Here is a 24,751-nt window from a genome sequence, read left to right as displayed (position 1 = left end):
TAGTATCTTTAAAATCATTGTTCTGAACTCTAGGTCCGACATCGCACTAATGTCTGTATTGAGTAGGTCCCTGGCAGATGGTACTACCTCTTGTTCTTTTTGTTGAGGTGATTTTTGTCATCTTATCATTTTGTCCAGAGGAGAATAGATAAATGAGAGAACAAAATGCTAACAGGTTAACAACGTCCCCAGAAAATATACTCTAAACAGATCAGAAAAGACCTGAAACCAGGGGAAAGAAAGGAAAGGAAGAAAAAAGAAAGAGAAAAAAAGAAAAAGGTAAAAACAAACAAAAACAGAACAAAAGAAAAAAAAAGAATATGATCAAATATGATCAGGCTGGTGCATAGATCAGTGCCACACACTAGATTTTGGGTGTATTTTGGTGTTTTAGAAGAACTGCCTCCTAAAATTTTATAGAAAGAAAGACTTATATATGTACAAATTAAGGGTTGATATGATGAAATGATGGACTATGACTGTAAAAATGAAAATTATAAAAAATTTTAAAAAAGGAATTGATCAGAAGGTGTTTAAAAAAATAAAGAAGAGGATTTAAAAAAGGAAAGAAAGAAAAAAAAGGGGAGAGAATGTGATCACGCAGGAGACTGGAAAAAAGCCATACACTAGAGATTTATGGTATATTTTGATATGTTAGAAGAAACTGCATCTCAAAATTTCAAAGAGAGAACATATATATATATATATATATGCCAAAAATAAAGGTAACTACTATGAAGGGATAGAATATGGTTCTAAAATTGAAAAATAAAAATGTTTTTTTTAAAAAAAGGGGATTGATAAGATGTTGGTTGGAAAAGGGAAAAAGAAAAATTAAAAAAAAAACAGTTAAAAAAATTAACTTTGAAAGACTAATGAATCATGGTAAAAAAGCCATGAATTCTATGTGCAGTATTCCCCTAGCGCTGGAGTTCAGCCATTCTCATTGATCGGTAAACTTGGTCTTGGCTTCCTGGCTGTTCGTGCTGATCTTCTGGGGGAGGGGCCTGTTGCCGTGGTTCCCAAATGTCTTTGCCGGAGGCGGAATTGCCCCGCCCTGTGAGTCCGGGCTAAGCAAGCTGCTCGGGTTTGCTCTCGGGAGCTTTTGTTCCCTGCAAGCTCTCGGTACAGCCTTGGAGGACCAGGGTGAAAATGGCGGCCTCCCAATCTCCACCCAGAGGAGCCGAGAACTCGGGGCCCCACTCCTCAGTGTGCCCCCAGAGAAAAGCAGTCACTCCCGTCTCCCTGGTCTCCGGCCGCACTCCGTGCTCACCCGGCCTGTGACCGAGCGTTTCTATCTCTGGCACCCGACCCCGTGTGGAGTCTCCAAACCCAGCAGATCCCTGCGGTGCGCTCCCGCGCCGCTCCTCCCGGGGGAGGAAGGGGAGTCTCCCCGGCTCTGCCGCTTGTTGGGTCCCTGCTGGAGGAGCAGTGGCCCGACTGGGCCGCGGATCACAGTTTGTGGCCACCCCGAGCTGAGAGCCCGCGCCTCGGCTCCGTCTCTGCAGCCGGCTTCCCCGCTCCGATCCCTGGGAGCTCTGCCGCACTCAGGCACCCCCGGTCTTTCTGTGACCCCGAGGGTCCTGAGACCACACTGTCCCGCGAGGGTTCCACCCCCCGCTTAGCCACTGGAGCGACGTCCCTCAGCGGAGCCGACTTCTAAAAGGTCCGATTTTGTGCTCCGCGGCTCTAGCACTTGCCAGAAGCGGCCGACGGAGGCCCCCTCCCCCGCCGTCTATCCTCCCGAATATCGCCTCGGATTCACTTCTCCGCACGTCCTACCTTCCAGAAAGTGGTCGCTTCTCTGTTCAGAGAGTTGCTGCTATTCTTTTCTTCAATCTCCTGTTGAGTTCGTAGGTGTTCAGAATGGTTTGACCCCTATTCAGCTGAATTCCTGAGACCAGACGAAATCCAGGTCTCCTACCCCTCCACCATCTTGCTCCACCGGTCTCAATTTTCTGTGTTTTGATATGTGTGCATTATGTAGACTTAAAGACTGGATTCATGCCATTTGGTGTTGTTTTGATTCCTTGGTTACATCCAGCCATGGTGATTTGAGATGGATGGAAAAATTTAGATCGTTTTTGAACTTGTAACTGAAAACCTCCTTAATTTGAGAATAGAAAAATGTATAAGTTTCTCAGGGGCTTTTGATTGTGGTTTATGGTCTCAGAAAGTTCTAACGGTTTGAATATGTTTTCGAGAAATATTTGAAAAATATTAGAATAAAATTTCATATACTTTTTTTTCCCCCCAAACATGGCTAATGTTCAACCACTTAAAAGAAAAAAAAATCCAGGGTGCCTGGGTGGCTCAGATGGTTAAGCATCTGCCTTCAGCTCAGGTCATGATCCCAGGGTTCTGGGATCGAGTCCCGCATCAGGCTCTCTGCTCCTTGGGAGCCTGCTTCTCCCTCTGCCTCTCTCTCTCTCTCTCTCTCTGTCTCTTATGAATAAATAAATAAAATCTTAAAAAAAACTCCAGTAAGTAAAATAGTCCCTTGTTAACTTCTCAAAAAAACCTATTCTGGCCACTTTCTCTGAGATAAATTACTTTTGTTAAAACAATGTAATTATGGAGAATTTGTTGGAACTTGGGGTTTAGAAAGATATAGATTTGAAGTTCAAGATGCAGTGCAGCAACTGATACCATAGCTCAGTCTACCTCTTACTGGAACCTTTCATAGTTTATTATTTCTGAGCCTCAGATTCACCTTGTCTCATTGGTGATGCAGCTTCCGTGTGGGTTCTTGTGGGGATTAAATGAGATGGTGGATGAGGAGCGTTTAGCACAATTCCTGACAGAGGTGAGAACCCCAGAGCAAGCCCCTCTTATCACTCCACAAAGTTGCCTGGTAAGTTAATTTATTGCAAGGTATTTTTGTGACTGTGAGGCTATTGTTATAATAGCATAAAGATTATAACAGCATGATCTTTTCCAATATATTTCCCAACTGTCCACAAAGGAAAATATGTATAATGATTTTTTTATTGCTGACACATAGGAGAAGTATTGATTTTTCTATATTTATTTTGTTACCAGCCATCTTACTGAATTCTCGTCACCCATTTCTATCAGTTTTAAATGATGGTTTCCTCATGTTTTATTGTCTTTGAAATCAAGAAATCAAATCTTAATCAACATCTCTACAGCTATCACTGGAGGTGATGAATCCTAACGGGACTGTCCTTGTTGGTAAATCATTTTCATCTGGGCATAGGAAACATCAGTTCATTTGGCCATCACATGAGCCCCTTGCATTGGTGTCACTGGATGCAGTTGAAATTTAAATGAAATTTGGACCAGAAATTGTCAATTGTCTGAAAAATGATTATACATGATAAAATATTGAAACAAAAATTTATTGTATGCACAGGCAATGTTTCTACATACCAGCTTAATGTGCTACTGATTTTTAAATATCTCCAGTAGAGCATATAATTTTTAAAGTTAGAGAGGTTGTTGTAACGGTTTTATGCATCATGAGAGATTATCACTAGGTATTAAATATCTGTTTAAAATGTCCATGTCTTCCAAGAAAAGGTTTATTGACTTTTATCCTTATGTAACTCAATTAAGAAAATACATAAAACTATAATTTTGACCAAACACTAATCTTCTCTAAAATCCTTGAAATTATACTCTCAAGCCTAAAATTTATGTGTGCAGGTTATCAAAACCAATGAGTCCCCATGCATAACTGGTCAAACATCATTCAGAAAAATCTCTAGTCTGGGAAATGAAGATCACTTAAACTCAATTATTGATGATATCTTGCAGAGGAAGGCAGGATATAATTGTATTGATAAAAATTCTGTTTTTGCCTCCTAGAAAAAAAATATAAAGTTATTTCAGTGTTTTATGTCTTCTATAAATTGCTATTACTAAAGTGATTTTAAATATTCAAATTGATGACATTTTAGAATCAAGGAACTACAGTAGTCCTAATAGTTTTCTTTTTTTATGCTCTTCAGTTCTGTATATGGATTGTCACATCATCAACAGTGAAGGGGAAGCCCTGTATTTAGCTAAAAGCATGGACGCCAGTGTCAGAATGCTTAGGTTTGAATCCTCTCTCCATTATCCGATATGGGACCACTAGCAATGTATTGTTTTAACGCAGATCTTATCCCTTGTTAGCTGTTGTAGATAATACCTACATCCTGAATTTCTGAGAAGGCAAAGGAAGAACTGTAAGCAATGCATTGGTCGCATCATGCATATTCAGTAATTGTTAATAACTTTTAAGTATTTTTACCTACCCTGGATGTTCAGAGCTCTTTCAGCTTCAAGAAACAGACTATCACCCATTAAAGACTACAAAAAGGTCTCATCAAAATCTAAGAACAAAAAGCAAAGCAGAGATGTTTATTTCCCGTGGAAAGTGAAAGGTGCCAAGGACCAGGGCTGCTTTCTCTGAGGGACATTCCCACTTTTTCTCTTCCTTTCTCTATTCAGGACCCTCTCCCTTCTAGTTTCTCTTGCTTCCTTCTTTCTCCATACTTTTATTGAAAAAAACCATCTCGATTTTCCTGGGAAGAGAATGTGATTGGCCTAATCATTTTTTGAATCAAGCCACGTAAATTAGATACTGCTAGCCTAGCTGTGGGTGAATTACTCTTGAGAGAAATTCCCACCTGATCAGTAATTTATAGGTCAGGATCAGGCTGTCAAAGTGTCAGTGGGTTAAACATCTTATAAAGGGAGACGTTTGAAAGATAGACATCAAAATATATCTATAACATGTCCTTTATTTATTATATTTATATTTGATTTTCTTATCTTACTGCATTTACTATAACTCCAAAGTAACATTACATGATGACAGGAAATGGGTGCTTTTGAGAGATACTTTCTCTAGGTCATAAATAGACCTGAACTACTGTTGCTTCACAATAGAATGTCTTTTTTAGGACAGTAAGATTTAGATCTGCTAGGTGTATCATATTGCTCTCTGACACAGCTGGTCAAATGCAATACGGTTTTGCTCCCTGATTCTTCCTTGTCTAGTCCCCATGATGGCCATCCCCTTTTTACTAATTGAAAATTTCATCAGGTACATGAATATGACTCATTAGGTTGCCAGTTTTGTGATTTTTTTTCATTGATAAATTTTATTAGATTTTTCAAAGCTAAATCTTCCTGCTTTGACTTGTAAGAAATTAATTTGAGATAACTTTTGGAGATAATTTATCTCATTCTTTGGTGTATATTGAGGGGAAGGGATGGTTTGTTTTTTGTTTTTTTGTTTTGTTTTGTTTCGTTTTGTTTTTATTATGTTATGTTAGTCACCATACAATACATCATTAGTTTTTGATGTGATCCACGATCCATTGTTTGCGTACAACACCCAGTGCTCCGTGCAGTACGTGCCCTCCTTAATACCCATCGCCGGGCTAACCCATCCCCCCACCCCTCTCCCCTCTAAAACCCTTAGTTTGTTTCTCAGAGTCCATAGTCTCTCATGAAAGGGATGATTTGGATTAAATAAACTAGCAGAAGAAAACCTCATGTCAGTATTATCACTCATCATCCCCCTTTTTTTACTTTTTAAGATTTTATTTATTTATTTGCCAGAGAGAGAGAGAGCACAAACAGGGGGAGAAGCAGGCTCCCGGCTGAGCAAGGACCACAATGTGGGACTTGATCCCAGGACCCTGGGATCATGACCTGAGCCAAAGACAGATGCTTAACTGACTGAGCCACCCAGGCATCCCCACATCTTTTGAAAAGAAAAAAAAAAAAAAAAAAAAAAAAAAAACTCTACACTAACTGGGAGGAACATGGGAAGTTTTGTGGGTAGCACACATATCCCCCTTTCGACATTATCTTCAGAGGTATTGAGTTGAATTTTGTTTTTTCAACTTGTTTAGAAATGAAAATAGAAAGGATTAATTTGTTCCCAGATTCACAAAAAAGACGTCATACTTCTAGAAACATGGATTATAACATTTTTCCTGCCCCAAGATAATATGGTATTTTCATATTCTATGTATTCTCATATATGTATCCAGGTAAATTAGCCTATAGAATATGAGTATCCTTGTACTGTGGTTGAAAACTCACCACTTTCATACGCAAAGTTAAAACAGATGGGATTGCAAGCAAGTGAGAGTGGAAATGTGGCAGGCATGATCGGTGCTATTGCATTGAGTCAACTGAATATAGCAAGCGGGGGAGAAGAAGAAGGAATCCACATCCATCAGCACCTGTTGCCGTCCCAGCGCTCTGGGATGGCAACTAGCCACCAGGAGCGACCTGCCCAACTCAGGACAACAGTCAGAGCCGGGCTGGCCCAAGCCTTGTGCAAGGCTCCCTATCTTTACCTTGGGGGGGGTGGTATATACCTTGTTTATAGCTTCTAGCAGGGGCCTCTCAGGTGCCAGACTCTTGCATTAAGAACGGAGAACTCTCAGTCTCATCCTGCCATCAGCATCTCTGGTTCTCCTATCAATAGTCTATGTGCTTGGAGAGATGCAGTGTCTTGCCTTTTTGGTGTTCATCCTGCTTGTGAAATTCTAAGTTTGGCAACCACACCAGGGTAGACACAGTTTTGAGTATTTCTCCCTTCTTTCTATTGAATGACTAGTTTTTTCAATATGGAGTCATCATCAAAATTCTCACTCTCTGCCAACGGAAGAGACCCCTGTTTATACCATGCACCTCAAAAACACTCTAATTACTGAGTGAACTAAGTAAAAATTGATTGAGTCAAATAATCACGTTATTCTCTCTTTTTAATGTTTGCTACAAATATTTTATATTACACACTTTTATGAGTTTATATCTGAGGTATGAAACCAAAATAGCTTTCAGGTCTGAAGGAAGAAAATATTACAAATATTCTTCGAAGTCACATCAATATGCCAATCCTCTGTAGTTTCACCAGTGGTTTTGAACTACAGTTTAAAAGAAACTGCATTTGTCTGAGTTTTCCAAATTAGGTTATCATGTCTATTTATGACCGTCAGTTCCTGTCATGTAATGTGATTACATGGGCTTTATCAGAAGTGACACATTGGATGATTTATATGATGTGTCAGCCAGCAAGATACAAAGGCTGATAATTTCCTGTAATTACTTTGAAAAGAATTTTGGAAATGGATTTTATATAAATAGTATGAGGCTTCTATTTGAAGTAATTTTAAAATATCATTCCAAGACATTACAGGGAATGAAATAATCAAAGGTGCAGAATGTTAACAAGAGTTTCCTAACCGATTAACAAATTAATACGCATTGTTTTTTATAGCATGTTCTCGCGGTGAGCGATTGGTAGTCATGACCTTGGACCTGTGCGATCCTCAACCAGCAGAGAGAACACTCTGCTGTGTCTTCTGTTGTTCTGGCCATGTCATTGCCCATTCACGTCCTTGAATCATTTGCTCTCCTTGATTTCAATTCACCCCTCTGCTCATTCCCTACCCAAATTCTTCATACCCTCTATAGCCAGGAAAAAAATGTTATTGCCAAGAAACCTTTCCAGACAATAGTCGCCTCCGCTGATCTCTGTCTTTTTAACAGATTCCTAGCCTTGGGGACCCATGCCAGCCGACCTCTCAGTCTGAGTCATTAGGACCAGCCTCGTACTGTGCAGCTAACCCCATACAATGGTGGGTTCTCCATGCTCAGATATGATTTCCCGACATAACGTGGAATGACTTGCCCTGGCCTGTTTGGCAGTCTGTTTCTTGACATTTTCTCAGTCCTTCCACCTTGTGACCTGGTGACTCCTTTTTACAGCTTATTTCTCCATGGCTCTGACGTAAAGTCAGCATAACAAGAAGAGAAAACAGCAGGGCTTCAGAATGTCTCAGACACATGGGCCTGGGTCAGACCTCAGATCCCCCATGTTCTCTGAGGAACTGTGAATAAGCTACTTACCCTATAGCTGAGGATCCTTTTCTTAAACCGTAAAGTAGCACCTGTAGTATTTACCTCACAGGGCAAGTATTAGCTGGCCAAGACCAGGTCTCTTCTTCTTATTCTATAATGCCAGGATGTTTCACTTAGTACATTTCTAAATGCATCTGGTGCTCAAAAATATCTTCTGATTAACATTTTGGCTAGGCATGTTTTATATTTCTATCCTTTTTTAATTATTTTATTTTATTATGTTATGTTAGTCACCATACAGTACATCATTAGTTTTTTTTATTTTTTTATTGTTATGTTAATCACCATATATTACATCATTAGTTTTTGATGTAGTGATCCATGATTCATTGTTTGCGTATAACACCCAGTGCTCCATGCAATATGTGCCCTCCATAATCCTGACCCTAATTCAGATTTCTCACCTGGCCACAACGACTCTAGGAGACCTGGGTTAATATTTTGCCTAGTTTAAATGGTTGCCCAAATACTTGATCAACAGAAGATTTCCTGCTCAGCTTACTGCTACATAACAGAATTGATTTATCACTAATCAATTAGTTATCTCAGCCTCAATTTTCCCTGTGATTCACCTTTTCTCCCAGTCAGGTTACAATTTCTTGGTGGTTTTATTGCTTGAGCATTCACAATGGTGACGCCACAATGCTTAGTGCATGGTGGATGGTCATGCTTATGGACTAAAGGGAATAATATGTAGCTGTATTTCAGAAAAAAATAAATTTCTATTTCCATTGATCTACATAGATGTTGAAGAGGAAAAGAAAATTGTCGAATTAACATTTCAGTGGTTTCTGTTTTCCAGGGGCACAGCCTAGGTCTTTTTCCTCATTGTGTGACAAGGCCCCAGAATCCCAGGGACTCGGCACACAGTATGTGATAAATAATAAATGAATGAGTGATTTTATGGAAATTGAGGGTAATTGTTCACCCTTTTGATGCATAATATTTTCCCAATATCAGAATATCTATCAATAAAATTTTTGTCTGAAATTGACCATAATGTCTTGAAAAGCAGTTTGCAGTAATTTGAGAGCCTGGCTGTTGGTTGCCTAAAATTTTCTATGCATTGGGTATTTAAAGATCTCTATGTGTGTGGAACTGAGTGTGTCATGTAAAGGTAGTCTTTTCTAGGTTGGTTTAACTTCATCAGAAAATTCCTCGAAATGAAAGTTAACTTCTGTCAATGTCTTGCCTCCTCAACGCACACACCAGGAAATTTGGTAAATCTCAGCAGGTAACTAACAGGAGCCACAAAACAAGTTTTTGATTTCACTAAGCTAACCAACATCTTTAGTAGGACCATATGTTTTTACCAAAATTCAAGGCTTTCTTAAGTGTGGGGCCATCCTTGGAGACGAGTTGCCAACAAAACTTGGGACTGTCCCCATGTGCCAACATTCAAGAACATCTTGAAGCCCCTGACTTATGGTAAACGTATAGCCAACACTGTTTCTTAAGAGAAAGAAAATTCCTTCTAAGAAAAAAAAAAAGTATAAGGTAACTTCACCATATCAAGAAAGAACTGTTATACCAATCAACCATTTTGTCCTAACTCACTAAAATACCAGAGGTACAATATTGAACGTGATTTTGTGAAGATGAGCTTCCAAAATACATGATTCTCTTGACGTTGTATATCCTTATGTAGCAAAAAGGATCTAGGATGGAACATGGAGAATCCTTCTTGGGTTTCATTTGTGGAAGAACAGGACTCCCCATGGCACTCTTCACCGGATATTATGGAATCCTTTTGCCTCGCTTTAAGAACGTGTAAGTACAGCCATCCTATAAGCCATCTACACCACCTTGCTCACAAAGTACTATATCTAATATGCAGGAAATGTTTATTTTATTTATTTAACCTTCCAGATCCTTATTAGCAGTTGTAGAAAAGTAAAGATTCATTCATCAATAAATTCCAAAGACTCCATTTTCCAAATTTCCATTCTTTACTTTAATGAAATTTGTCTGTAGGGCTTTTAAAGTTCATTTATAAAGTTAGAATATATTCAGCTCTGCTGTCGTGGAGATAGATGGCCACATTATTACTTGTCTGTCAAATATAAGTAGGGCTGTTAATAACATAGAGACAGCTACTAAAGATTCCAAACATGGGTGTTTCCTTTAGAGGAAATTACAATTCTAACCACAAAATTCCCTTTGGAATCAACTACCTGACTTTGCAAGGCGTTATGAAATACCTTACTTTTTAGTCGGGAGAATAAGACATAAGTTAATATTCTCCAAAATATTTACCCAAAGAAGGCAAATAAAGCTTAACAAATATTTGCACTGAGGGGATAGTGAATATTACACATGCTCCAAATTGAGACCAGTCTATTGTATGTGCTACACAAAAGACAGTCTTGGTTCCTTTCTGGCTGCCAGATGGATTTTCACATGATATTGGAAATGGGGCAGCGTCAGAAGAGTGAACAACTGCAAACTGTTGTAAGAAGATGAGACTCCTTCTTATCCTATATTTAACGTGTTTATATGTATTTGGAGATGTTTTCCTTTCTCTTTACCCTCCCAGTGGAGTCCAGAAAAGACTATAATGAGGAAACCAGTGTTAGAGTAAAGGTAAAAAATGGATATTCTAGATTAGACCATCCAATTTCTTAAATATTCATATAGAGGTGCAACTAAGCCCATATTTCATGCCTTGTCTCCCCTTGATCTTAGTAAAAACCTATAGAGAAATACAGCCCTACACTTCCCAGAATATGAATTCGGGACATTATACTATCCAACCAATTAATTAGTACTTTCAACTAAAAAAAGTTCATAAACTTTATAGTGAATACACATTTATTATGCACCGTTCTTGCTGGAGTAAGTACAATAGCAGTGCAATGTTATTTTTAAAATGAAGCTTAAAGTTGATTAGAAAACATAGGAATGGTATCCAAAACATTATATAGGGCCAAGAAGCATATTTGGGTCTCCAAGAAAAGACAGATCATTATGGATCTGTTGCCACAGCGAAAGCTTCATGCAGAAGTGGAAGTGGAATTAGACCCAGAAGCTGAGGGTTGACTTTAGGTAGATTGACAAAGATGGTGGAGAATTTGGTAATACTTAGGCATATATTCTTCCCTAAAGGATTGACTCAGCAAGAGCTAAATAAACATCTTTAGTCATTTAATTGTTAAACGAATAACGTTGGTGTACTGTGAAAATTTCCTTTCAGGACCTTTTCATCTGGGTCATTTTCAGATAAGGGGGTAATTCAAGACTTTTCTGGTAAGAAAACAATAAAATGCACATTCATGTTCACAAACTTCGAAAGGAAGCACTGAATGATACCTTGAAACTTTGCTTTTCAGGTTGGGGGAAAATGGTGAGGATTTTGAAATACGTGCACATGGACATGATCCCCTCGTGTGGCTGACACATCCATGTTGATTGTTTTATGAGATTTCAATTTGTAGCTTCGATGTGATGACAATTTCACTCATCTGGGGCACAGTTGGGAACTGCGTGAGCCGCGCTGTTCTCTCCAGTGAGTACGTCCTCAGCGTTGAGAACTGCTTTGCAAAGGAACAGCTGTGAGCTAGATGGCAGAGCGTTCTGGCACCCAGGGACACTGTCTTACTTCCTTTCAACGTCCCGTGTTCCAGCAGGGTCTTCCTGCTCTGTCTGGGGCCAGAGGAAACGCCAGTCCAGAAGCATAATTGCAGATTTTATGTTAGTTTTAAATGTACAATCTCTGTGTTTAGTGAAAGAGAGAACACCATCCTGTTAGCATATATCCCCAAGAAGCATTAGACTAAGCAAGCTTTTGTTAGCACTGCTAGACAAACATGCTAAAGATAGAAAAGTCTCTTCTGCCATAAAATCTCTTTTGTCCTTGGAGAACTTAATTTTCATCAATTATTGAACTGTTAACAAGAGGTAACTTGACTGGCTAACATAGACATTTCCGAACACATTAGGGAAGCAATATGGCTTCACAGTGAAGAACACTGGCTTTGAAACTGCGGACCTGGTTTACATCCCCTCTCTCATTTATCAGGTGTGTTACCTTGAACAAATCGTTTAAACTCTCCGGCTCTCGTTTTGCTCATCTGAAAAACAGTACAATAACAGTACCTGCCCTATAAGATTATCTTGGAAATCACGTGTGCTGTTTGTGCACCATGCCCAGAAGTAGGCTTTGTTTAGCCAATTACTTGTTGGCCTCCAACACCGTTAGGACAGGATGCAGGTGTGTTTCTATTCAAGCAGAATCAAGAGCTCTTTCGCTTCCTTTTTCCCTCTTTTTCTAGAAAATAAGTCTGATGGGAAGCACGACTGTTATTGTTTCTCGTGAGAGGACAGCCGGCGTGGCGAGGAAGGTGCCGGCAGCTGTTGGAACTATACTGGAGGCCTGCTGGTTCTCATTCACACGTAGCAGCCCCTCCTGAGCCCTAGTGATGTAGTCTGACTCGGGCTCATCAGTAGCCCCAGACTTGTGAGTCATCGCCTTTGATTTTATGGGAGTCTTTGCGGAGCTGGGGTTTCAGCACAGAATTTTTCCTAACTTCTATCAGATTTAGGTTATGGGTGAATACATTGGAATAAGATTTAATTTTGTTCTTGTTCCTGGCTTCATCAATGTGTAAATATTCTGTTTCAACATGACACAATGACAAGATTTTTAAATTCATAATTTTCACTTGCATAGTTTCCATATTCATACAAAATGGATGGGATCTTTATATTAGTGCTGATGTGCTTGGGAATGCACTGATCAGCATGTCTGTAGCAAAGCAGACATTTTAAAGATGTTAACCAGCAAAATGTGTATTTTTATGGGACAGGGTGCATCCTGAATCACCTTCATAGATCATTCCTCACTCGAAGCTGAAATCATATGGTTAGTATTTTCTAGTTAATTGAATTAAAATCTAGGTTAGGAAAATGAAATGCAGTAACATGCAAATCAAGGCAGGGATCTTAAGATACTAACTCCCATCCTCTGTAAATTTCTTCCCGTTGCTTTGAGTCAATATTTAGCTCTCAGCTCATGTCTTTGTCACTTTGGGCTGCCAAAACAGAACACCACAGACTAAGCAGCTTTAACAATGGGAATTAATTTCTCACAGTTCTGGAGGCTGGAAGTCTAAGATTGAGGGGTCTGCAGACTTGCTGTCTGGTGCAGACCTGTGTCCTGGTTCATAGACACTGTCTTCTTGTGTTCTCACATGGCCTAGAGCAGAGAAGGAAGCAAGCTGTCTGGGCTCTCTTCTTATAAGGACACTGATCCCTCCTGGGGCTCCACCCTCATGAACTCATCATCTTTGGAAGACCCCATTTCCTAACACGGTCACCCTGGAGCTTAGGATCTCAACATATGAGTTCTGGGGGACACAGACTTTCAGTCCATAACAGCTCTCTAGATTCTTTTTATTTATATTTTCAATAATATATAATTAGTACCTTATTTTCTGATTGCTTATATTCAATATTCATAGCTCATGATATGCTATTTTACTTTCTAATTATTCCATATGTTTGTGCTGTATATGTGGGTCAGCTCCCACCAAATGTATCAACAGACACTTGTGGATGGGATTCCAGGCAACACTGAGCCTCCATGTGCTTGTCTTTTGGCAAAGAAGCACAGACTTTTCAAAATTTTAACTTCATAATTTGAAATTTTTAAACACAGTTTACTTCTTATTTTTTTTAAGATTTTATATACTTATTTGACAGAGAAAGAGCAAGAAAGCACAAGCAGGGGGAGCAGCAGAGGGAGAGGGAGAAGCAGACTCTTCCCCGCTCCGCCCGCGGGGACTCAATCCCAGCACCCTGAGATCATGACCTGAGCCGAAGGCAGACATTTAACTGACTAAGCCACCCAGGTGCCCCAAACACAATTTACTTCTTATGAAGAGTTTTTCCTTGACATATAACTATGTCGAACAAATATTTTCCCCATTCACCACTTTATGATTTTCTAAAATATGTTAGATACACTTTTCTCTAAGTGGGTCTTGGACAGATTTTAAACTTCTTTGATGATCCAATAGATCATTATTTAAAAGCCAGGTTTTCCTGTTTTGTTTTGTTTTTTATCTGTACAACATGATTTCAATTTTTTCTCTGTTTGGCCCTCCTTTGACTAGCGAAAAACCATCCTCACTTTTCATTCCAAGGGTCCTCCTACCACAATTACTTTAATCTCAAATGGATTTTCTAGTTCGCTGCTTCCAGTCTGCTGTTAAGAAAAATCTAGCTGATAAGCAATAATATCTGCATTACAAATTTGTCTTGAAAATTGCATGTAACATTTGCACATAACACCGGAAGAAGAGCCTTGTTTAATCATTTACTTGTTGGTCTCAGATAGTAGTTGGTAGGCACCATAATACTTAGTTTTAAAGGAATTTGTTAACTATTAAAACCAATTTGTTTGTCTTTGTGTCTGTTGCATTGTATTTATGCAGGCAAAGAGAAAAACGTGTTACTTAGGTCAAAGGTAATATATTTCTAGCAGAGATGGAGCACTGAAGGTAGATAGTAAATCACTCTGAATGACTTATGGGATTGGTCTGAGAAGTAAAGAAAGGCAAAATTATTGAGTAAAATGTGGGAATTAATTTCATTTAACTTATCTGCTAAAAGTTGGTACATTAAAATCAGAAGAATCTGAATAAAGTCTGTGCTTTCATTTTTAAAAAAAATCAAAAAGATTACTTCATCTAAACCATTTGTTTTGCTAATAAATGAGGCAAGATAATAGAGACTTAATGAACTAATTAAGAAATAAAAAAATTAAAAGTCACAGGAAAGTAAATATTTAACATCATATTAGTGACCAGAGGTGAATAGTGCACTGCACCTATTATTCTCATTTACTGTTGGTGTCATTGTAAGTTGGCGTAACTCCTTTGAAAAAGCATCTGAGTCATAAAAATAAATTTCTCCTTTGACTTTAGTAATCTTATTTCTGGGAATTGATCCAAAGAAAATAATTTAAGTGAAGGCAAAAGCTACATGTACAAATAATATTCATTGTATCATGTTTTCAAGTGTAAACACTGAGAAGATGATACATATACAAAATCAGACAGTAGGTAATAGGTGATGGAGCAGGTATTCAATGGGATATTGTTTCTCATTAAGGGTGGTAGGAGATGTTTAATGCAGATGCTTGTGGGGAGGTTGTGCCTGTCTTTAAGTTCAAGGTAGCAGACAGAGCACACGTGAGGACTTCCTCTCCTTCCTGAAACCTCACTTAAGTCACAGTAAAGAAGTACAAAGAAGTCCATCCAAATAAATCTGGAGAGGAAGGAGGGACTGCCAGCAGCCAATCAGAAATATTGATAACTATCTAGAACATGAAAAACATTTAGAACCATTTACAAATAAATCAGAGCTCACCCCAGCCTGGAACACGGATAGGAAATCACATTAGGGGAGGGACAAACGCCTCCCTTCTGAAGTGTCCCTGAAGTGACACTTCTGTTGCATAAAAGCATTAGAAGTGAGAGGGACAGAGATCACCACGGTTAAATGTAAAACTGTCAAAAGAGGCGTTGCATTACACACACACACACACACACACACACACACACACACACAGCGCTCTGGGAGTGGCACTTTTCTCCAGGTAAAAGGTGCTGCATGTCAATGAAACACGGGAGAGTTGAGGGCGGTCACCTGGTATTGAAGCCCAGAGTCCAGCCTTTCTTACTCTGTGTAGGGTGGATGAGAGGGCCTAGACTTCCCTCTTGCTCCTCACTCTCCAATCACCTGAGCTTCCCCAGGGGAGCAGAGTTTATAGCCCACCTATCTACTCAAGGGGAGGACCGCTGTAGAAACAGACTGCCATGTTTGTAGAAGACACTCTGCTCTATGGTTGACCTGGTCCTTCATCGATAAACACGAGTGGATAGCCAAGGCTCATCAGATGACAGAAGAACATCAGTACAGCCAACCCTCTCAAAATTTCCGGGGTGAGTGGATATTGTTACAGATAGTAGAAAATATTATATATATATGTATATATATACATATATATAATATAAAAGGAGACAGAATAAATTTAAAATAATCTCCAGTTAGTATCCTAAGAAAGACTCAAGGAGATAATGAGACTGAAGGAAGAACACACTATAGTTTAATGGGATTTAAAAATTCCAAAAGGAAAAACAAACCCCCTTGGATTTATTTTTATTTAAAAGCAATAGTTGATTCTGGTTTCTGAGGAAGTTTCTGCTTGTGGATTTTTGCCCCATAAATTGTGATTTTCTGTATCTACCTGTCTGTTTCTTCGTCTGTCAGGTCTGTAGTTTGACCTGTAACCTCAGTTCTCTGACCTTTCTAGGAAGAGTTGTTGATTTTCTGGTTGGTTAGCTTTTTGTTTTTGTTGTTGTGTGGGTAACACAATGACAACTTCTAAGCTGCTTACACGTTGGTCTCGAAATGGTTTCTGTTCAAATTTTTGGAATTTCTAATAGAATGTATTGCAGAAATAGAAAAATAGAATTCTATTGAAGGGGTTGAAGAAATAAAGAAATCTCCCAGATTTTGGACAAAGAGATAAAGAAAACAAATAAGAAATACATGAGATGAGAACAACAGGTCAATCCATGAGTCCATATGAATCCAGCTCCAAGAAGAAGACCCCAGGGATGGAGGGGAAAAATCTAATGAAATAGAGTAGAATTTGCTAGCACTGAAGAATGACATGGATCTTCAGATTAAATTGGGCAGATTAGACAATGAAATAGCTGGGCAGGTCGACACAGCTTCTTGAGGTGAGAGCACATGGAGAGTGAAGAGTGTGTCTGAGAAGCCCATGGAGGCCGAGGGTGAAACGTGCACCACATGGGAGGAAAACAGCCTGGCACCAGTTTCCAGATGCTCGTGAGCATGGTGAGGGAGCTCCAGGATTCAGTTCTGCAGGTAGATCACTTTGAACCTAGAGCCCGTCATAACAATGTCGGTCGGTTCAAATGGCAAGAAATAATGTACTTCTCCTGGGATTGTAAATGGAAATGCCCACAGCAACAACACTGAAAAATGAACCTGGTCAGGCGCAAGATGCTAAGAATCCGATGGGAAGGAAACTGAAGGAGGACAGGACCCACCTAAGTAGATGAGATTAGGAAAACACCATGAAACCTCAGTCCAACAAACCAGGTTTGCCTGCATGCCGCCAGCAGGTAGCTTCTGGTACACCCCCGCCACCCCCAACCTGGAGAGAATCAGCTGCAAAACCAACCAGCCAAAACACCCAAAAATGAAGAGTAAATTGGATTTAAGAAATTCTGTGTCTGCCTGAAAATGAAAGCAATCGCATCTATTAAGGTAGGGAATCAGAAGGCTCCAGAGAAAAAGGTTCAAGTGAAACCCCTGAAATAAATAGTATGAAATTACTGATCACATGAAGGGATATATTGCTTTTGTCAAAGGAGAAGGAAGGAAGTGAGGGAGGGAAGGAGGAAGGGAGGGGCAGAGGAAGAGAGAGAGAAAGAAAATTAATTTACCATAAATCCCATGTACCAAAAAATCCATGCAACAGTCGGATTCCAAATATCAAAGTAAGATGCAGCCTGGTCGTTAGGTATTTATGAAACTGAGGACTTCCTGATTTTGTTGCTGTTAATATTCTCTTTAAAGTGTCACAGATTTGGTAGTTCACAGGATGGCATAATCCCCACGCACTCTGTCTGAGAGAAGATGTGTTTGTACTTGATGGTGCTGGGAGCAGGGGGCAGAGGGCAAGGGGTAGTTAGAACCCAAAGCAGGCAGGTCTTGAACCCAAAACACACCCACCATGCTGGAAATGAGCTCTTACTGACCGAGCAGGTGTGCTAACTCTACTAGGAAAGCTCAGGAAGGAGCCAGGCGGGGGTCACACGAGTCTGCGATCACCATTCAGCTACCCCACCACTGTGCCCTCATGACACTGGGCAGATTACTCAACCTCTTTGAACCTCATATTTAAATTTGTTCATTGTTGAAAGTAATTGAGACAATATATTCAATGTTCCTAGAGAGAAGTTTCAACCAGTGTTAATCCTCTTTACCCTGGTTACCCAAATAAGTTTTTGCAGATAATTTAAACCACAGAAATACAAAGAAAGCACTTAACTCTGTAAAAGAAATCATCTTCTAATTCTTTAAAAGCATCATTTATATTTATCAATAATTAAGAGATTACAATTTACATATGTATTTTTATATGTTATATAATTTACATATATAATACACTTCATTTACATATAATAATAACACTAGAGAGGATTTTACTGAAAAACATTACTGTCTTCCTATTTTCAAATATTAAAAATAACAAAATAAGTCTAAACACATTCAATTTCAGAAATTTTATTTAATCAATATTTTCCTAGTTATTCAATTAGTCTAAAAGAATGATATTCCCCTATGTTGAAATAGGAATACAAATCATTGAGAAGTATATTTGCAAGGACTGGAATACATTCTGTGAAGAGCATTGTCAGCTTTTCTGGTAGCGTGACAGAAGCAAAAGGTGATGGCATCCTGTTAGCCTCCAGGGTGCTGTCCTAGTGTGATCCCTCTGGCTCCTGCAGCAATCTCCAGCCTCAGTTTCCCCCTCTCCCTCCCTAACTCCTCCCCCTTTCTCTCTTCCTGTGCCTTTAACGATGCTGCAGAGCTTGATTCCCCATAGCTTTAAAGCCTATGAATCAAAAAGGAAGTAGATGTTTGCATTTAGTAGGGGACTTTGTAAAAGAAATACATGTGGAATCCAGCTGACATTCCATTTCCCGGCAGAGAGGGCTGGGATCTTAGAGCCTGTCTGTGTTTAAAGTGAATGATATGAGCACACACAGAATTTAAAAAGGGGTAACATTTTGTCATGAGTCATATGTATAAGGTCAATTCAAAGGCTGCTAAAACTAGACTTTAAGAACAGTATCTTTCATCTTTTTATATGTCATTTTAGATGAAAGCCTATCCGCTGGGCGGACATTGCCAAGAATGGAATCCCAAGCTCATCAAACCGTCCTGAGAAAGCCATCCACGTACACAAGGGAGATCTGCCTCGTTCATGTTCACACTCACGTTAGTGTAAAGTATCAATATCCAGGAGAACTCTGTGTTCTCTGACTGCCACTCAGAAGATACTAATAGCAAAAATTCCACCTCATTAAAAAATATCCTAAAAGAGAAACTCGTCAAAGGGTAAGAGGCTGAGTGCTTTCCTCTGCAAACAAATGTGAGTTATTTATTTATGACCCAAAAACTCTGGAGGAATAATAAACTGGAAAAAAAACAACAAATGTATATAAGCATGTCTCAAAAATGCCCCAAAACAGAGATTTATTAAAGTTTTATTTATTTTATGACTTACTGAAGTTTTATATGATCCTCACCCTGGTTTTCACAATTGTTTATACTTATGTCACACTTCAAAATCACTTAAATATTTCTCAAATACACAAAATTTATTTATACATTTACCTGACATTGTAGCAATAACGTTCTCACCACACAGAGTTGATATGATACATATGAATGTATCTTCCTCAGTTCACATCCCCAGCATGTCTTTGACTAAAACAGCAAACGCACCCTGTATTTTTTTTGAGACTGCTTGCAGTATGCATGCTTGGGATCTATATCACATCTAGAGAAGTCACTAAGTCAATTCTGACCAGAGGAATGTTCCAGTCAGTGCCTCCTGGTCCCCGAAGGTTGGGTAGGGCTTGTCTGGCATGTGATCCCACGTGTCTGCCGTGAGAGCATGGCTAGGCTGGCCTGCAGGGAGCTCTGGGCATCGCTCTGCCTTCGTGGGCCTCAGAACCTCTCCGCCTGGTCCCTCACAGGTGTTAGCTTGGGCCCCCTGACCACGTGGCAGCCTTCTGCAGTGGGATGTCCAACATGGTGGCCAGCGCCCCAAAGGTGAGGGTGCCCAGAGACCTCGGCAGAGTGGTGTGGCCTCTTCCACCCTGGAAGCTAGTGTATCACTTGTTACTAAGGTCCATCCAGAGGCAGGGACAGAAATAGCCTCCACCTTTCATCAGGAGGGGAGCTGCTGAAGTCACACGATACAAGGAAGACATGGAATAGAAGAAAGTGTGGCCATCTTTGGGGAATACAATCTTCTATGGAATTGTGACTATTCTCTCGGAAAGGATCACAGGACTTCCTTGTCTAGCGTGTGTGAAATCCTTACGTTTCCTCACTGAGGTGTAGTCGGTATGGCATATAAGAATGTGGCTTTACATTAAAGTACAGTGGAAGAGAACGGACTGGTGACCAAGGATCAGAGTCTTTTTGAGGAGGAGACTGCTGCAGGATAGAGGTCGAGTCAAGTGGTGGCCTAAGCCTCACTGGTGCTGGGAAAGACAACTCCGTGATTAGTGGAAGACCATGTTTCTTGGCTTCTTCCTCTTCTTCTTCTTCTTTTTTTTAATGAAAATTTTAACTGAGTATAGCAGAGATCTCTGCCTTTTCTCTTAAGCACTAATGATGAATGAAACCAGGCACAGGAATAATCTCTCTGGCAGAGGCTGCAGATTCTTCAAAAAACCTGGGTCCCAGCTTTTAAACCACCCAGGATAAAGAGTACTAATGGTAGGCAGAATTCTAAGGTGGCCCCAAGACCACCCTGGTTGGCATACCAGCTCCACATGACCCCCAAGGTTGTAAAAATGATGGGGTATCACTCCCATGGTTAGGTTATTTATATGGCATATTTGGTTTTAAGAGAGGGATATTATCCTGGGGGAACCTGACCTAGTCAAGCCAACCCTTAAAGGGACTAGAGTCCTCCCAGTAAAGATTTGAAGCGGGACAAAACCTGAATGGGAAATTTTTCATGGCTGGCTTTGAAGATGGAGAGAGATACCTGGCAGGAATGTGGGGTGGGGGGCATCTAGCTGACGCGAGGAACCACCAGGGGACAGCCAGCAAGGAAAGGTGGACCTCAGTCCCACAATTGCAAAAACTGAATTGTGCCAACAACTTGAATGAGCTTAGAACAGGACCTTGAGCTCTAAGTGAGAATACAGCCTGCCTGACATCTTGATTTTAGCTTTGTGGGACCCTGAGCAGAAGACCCAGCCATGCCAGGCCAGACTCCCGTCACCAGGAGCTGATAAGTTGGTGTTGCTTTGACTGTTAAATTGTGGTACTTTGTTAAGCAGCAACAGAGTACTGGAAGCACCTTGGAGCTAGGCTTTCTTAAAGTAAGAGACAATCATAGTGAACACTTTGTTCTCTGTTTTCTGCTCCCCTCTGGCTGCCTAGAAGGCAGAGACCACCACCTTGAGCAGTGATGGTTTGGCCCATATCCTGGGGAAGGTGGAACAGAAGGCTGCAAGCTTCTGCGATTTGGTGGGGCAAGCTTGTCAACACAGCTCTGGACTCTCCACTTCCAGACCTACATAAGGGAAAGAGGGATAAACTTCTACCTTATTTATCCCAAGCCCATTGTTATTTGGAGTTTACTGACAAGCTGGGGATGTTTCCTAATGCAGATTATCCTGCTCCAAGTCAAATCAAAGAATTGACTTTTAAGATTTTATGTTATGATATGCCATGGTACTTTGTCTTCTAAAATCTACACAGAAATACTCCACATGCTCGGTTCCACAATGTACAAACCATGGTCATTAGCAAGGGACATCAGAGGGGAAATTCATGGTTCCCGTCAGAGTATTATTAACCCAATAGATAAACCCTGTATTTGAGGTATTCTGACATAATTAACTGCCTGTGTAAAGTGAACACAAGGAGGCCATTATGCAAATAAGAAGCCATTAATTTTAGGGGAAGGGACGTCAGCTTCCTGGTTCAGACTCAACAAAACAGAAAAGGGGGCTGACAACGTCTTAGACCATCCAGTCACTGCTGATGCACTGTGAAGTCCGACACATCAATACTTGTTACAAATCCTAAGGCTCAATAGACTTGGGTGCCCTGTTAATATTTACAGCCACTTTCTAATTTAGAATTTATGATAAATAATATACATAACCAGCATCACAAAAAGTGACAGACATTTGGGTAGAGATCTTGCCAGCCAGCTCTCTAAAGGATTTCCCTGAGGGAGTTCGAAATTTTCTAGACCAACATTTTATAGGCAAAGGCTATACAGAAGATTATCCCCTGAGTATTAATAAGTGTGTCACATAATTGTTTTGTTCAAAAAATTTTCATCAATATGGACAGCTATATCCACTTCTTTGAAGATTTCATAAAGCACACCAGCATTTTGAAGTCATTGAGGAGCCTTGACAGAAAGACATGCTTTGCTTTTTGCTTTTATTAAAAGACTTTAGTTTTTTAGAACAGTTATAGGTTTAAAATAAAAGTGAGAAGAAGGTACATGGGCTTCCCAGCTTCCCCCTTTATTGGCGTCCCCCACCAGAGAGATACAGAGAGGTACATTTGTAATAACTGATGGACCCACACTGAGACATCATTGTCACCTAAAGTCCACAGTTCACATTTGGGGTCACTCTTGGTGGTGGGCCCCCTATGGCCTTGCGTAAATGCAGAGTGATGTGTATCCACCATTATGGTAGGACACAGTATTTTCACTGCTCTAAAAATCCTCTGTACTCTATCTATTCATCCTTCCTCATCTCCCCTTTCTCCCAGGAATCACTGTCTCCATAGTTCTGCCTTTTCCAGCATGTCATAGAGTTGGAATACAGTATGGAGACTTTTCAGATTGCCTTCTTCCACTTAGTAATAAGCATTTAAGATCCCTCCACATCTCTTCATGGCTTGATAGCTCATTTCTTTTTAGCGCTGAATAATATCCCATTGTCTGGATGGACCACAGTTTATTTATCCATCCACCCATTGGAGGGCATCTTGGTTGCTTCCAAGTCTGGCAATTATGAATAAGGTTGCTATAAATATCCAAGTGCCAGTTTTTGTGTCAACCTAGGTTTTCAACTCCTTTGGGTTGATTGCTGGCTCATATGGTAAGAGTATGTTTTGTTTGTAAGAAACTGCCAAACAGTTCCAAAGTGCCTGCACCATTTTGCATTCCCACCACCAATGAATCAGAGTTCCTATTGCTCCACATCCTTGCCAGCATTCGATGTTGTCAGTGTTCTGGGTTTTGGCCTTTTTAATAGGTGTGTAATGGAATCTTATTGTTTTTTTTGTTTGTTTGTTAATACCATTTCACAATACCTTTTGATTCTGACACCTTTCCCATCCCTGACCTGTAACCCCCCTTCACCCACAGTGCACTTCCAGTACTTTGAAGAACATAATACGGATCTACTGCTTTGGATCACAAAGTTTTGCTCAAAGGGTAAATCCTGCAGCCACATGTCACTGGAACAACTATCATCAAAGGCAAGTTTGTTTTCACTGATTGAGAAGCCTTCCTTAGGGACACCTGGGTCACTCAGTATTTAAGTGTCTGCCTTTGGCTCAGGTCATGATCCCAGGGTCCTGGGATCGAGTCCCACACCGGGCTCTCTGCTCCGCGGGAAGCCTGCTTCTCCCTCTCCCACTCCCCCTGCTTATGTTCCCTCTCTCACTGTTTCTCTCTCTGTCAAATAAATAAATAAAATCTTAAAAAAAAAGAAGAAGCCTTCCCTAAAGGCACTGGCTACCAAAGTAAAATTCTCTCCATGCATAAGAAGGAGAAACAAATCAGTAACCCAGTGTGCTACCACCACTTAGGGGTAATTCCCTGTATTTATTGTTACTTTTGGAACAGTTTTCTTCACAAAGGAAAAAAAATACAAGTGAGCGCACTGTCAAACTGGTTGACTATAACAAGATAATAATAATCCAATAAGGAAATAGCTTGATTATGAATCAGAAAGTAAATATCATAGAATCTGAATGGAACACATAAAACATTTATTTTGGCACTTTGATTTCAATGCTAAATGATCTAAAGGCAAAATTCAATTGCAGACCTGAGTTGTGAGGGCTCAAAAACCCTCAAGAACCCAATGTTCTTAGCATTAAGTAACAAACTGTTAGTGACCCCAGTGAGTGATGCCCTGAGTGATACCCTCCCGCTGAGTATGGGTGGGACCTGTGATTTGTTTCTAACCAATACAGCACAACAAAATGATGGAATGCCACTGTCTCGATGAGGTTAACTTGTATGGCAAAGAGGGTGGGATGATTACTCCCATGATTACTGCCATGCTATATAGGACTTGGTCTTAGGCTGGAGAGAGACTGTCCTACTAGTCTTGGAGAAGTGAGCTGCCAAGTTTTGGGCTCCTGTGAAGAGCACCATAGGGCAGGGCACATGGGCAGTCATCTCTAGGCCTTGAGGGTTACCTCTGGCTGACATCAGATTAGAAACTGGAGGTCGCCCAGTCATACAGCCACAAAAGAAATGAATTCGACCAACAACTTGAATGGATTAGTCAGGTTTCTCTGGAGAAAGAACCAATAGGATATATAGAAATATCAGGGAAGATTTATTATGGGAATTGGCTCATAGGGTTTTGGAGGACAAGAAGTACCACAGTCTGCCATCTGTAGCTGGGAAGCCAGAGGAGCCAGGGTTATAATTCAGTCCAACTCAGAAAAATCAGGATAAACCAATAGTGTAATTCCAGTCTGAGGCCCAAGGCCTGATGACTAGGGTGGTGGGGTTGCAGTGATGTAAGTCCCCGAGTCCAAAGACCTGAGAACCAGGAGTTCTGATGTCTGGGGGCAGGAGAAGATGGATGTCTTGTCCTAGCTCAAGGGGAGAGAGTACAAATTTGCTCTTCCTCTGCCTTTTTGTTCCATTTGGGCCCTCAGTGGATTGAATGAGATCTGGGCACATCGGGAAGGGCCATCTCCTCAACTCAGTCTATGGATTCCAATGCTCATCTTTTCCACAAATACCTTTATGGACACACCAACTATCTGGGCCTCCCTTAACCCAGTC

This window comes from Zalophus californianus, chromosome 9, assembly GCF_009762305.2.
Source record: "Zalophus californianus isolate mZalCal1 chromosome 9, mZalCal1.pri.v2, whole genome shotgun sequence".
Lineage (NCBI taxonomy): Eukaryota > Metazoa > Chordata > Mammalia > Carnivora > Otariidae > Zalophus > Zalophus californianus.
This window is presented reverse-complemented; position numbering follows the sequence as displayed.